This window comes from Sinocyclocheilus grahami, unplaced genomic scaffold (genome assembly GCF_001515645.1).
Source record: "Sinocyclocheilus grahami isolate Dianchi unplaced genomic scaffold, SAMN03320097.WGS_v1.1 scaffold676.1, whole genome shotgun sequence".
NCBI classification, from domain to species: Eukaryota; Metazoa; Chordata; class Actinopteri; order Cypriniformes; family Cyprinidae; genus Sinocyclocheilus; species Sinocyclocheilus grahami.
In genome coordinates this window covers 106,715-107,214 of record NW_015505855.1, presented here as the reverse complement: position 1 = coordinate 107,214, position 500 = coordinate 106,715, and positions in this window count along the sequence as shown.

Sequence of the window (500 nt, the reverse complement as noted above, 5' to 3'; positions counted from 1 at the left end):
TCCAGGACCCACCCCTGCTGAGGCACGGAAGGGAATGAGCTCGTGGGGATCGCAGGTGGATCCGGCCGATGAGTTTGAAGGGGGGTTTCCCTTTCATGATCGTCGGCTGTGCACGAGAGTGAGCTGCTGGAGGATGATGTTATTTCATTAACATTGTCTGATTCAGGGGCCATTGCTCCTGTGTATGATGAGCTCTTGGAAATTATGGATTGCGCCACGGCGAGGCTTTACTTGCCGTGAAGCGGGTGAAAAAGTGACGTCGCGAAAAATATCTCGATGAACGTAATTTTTCTGGCCATAACCTTCCAGCTCAGGTGAGCCTTCCTTTCTTCCTGTTTTTCATATAAAGTTTGAGAAGGAATGGAAGTGGCCGTTTTTTCTTCACGCATCCATCGATTCCAGCATACAAGTTATGCCAACATCGATGCGATGCGCAAAGGCGGTTATGAGAAGATGCCCCTATAGAGAGACGCTGGTCAGCTATCTCTCTATGGGTGAGA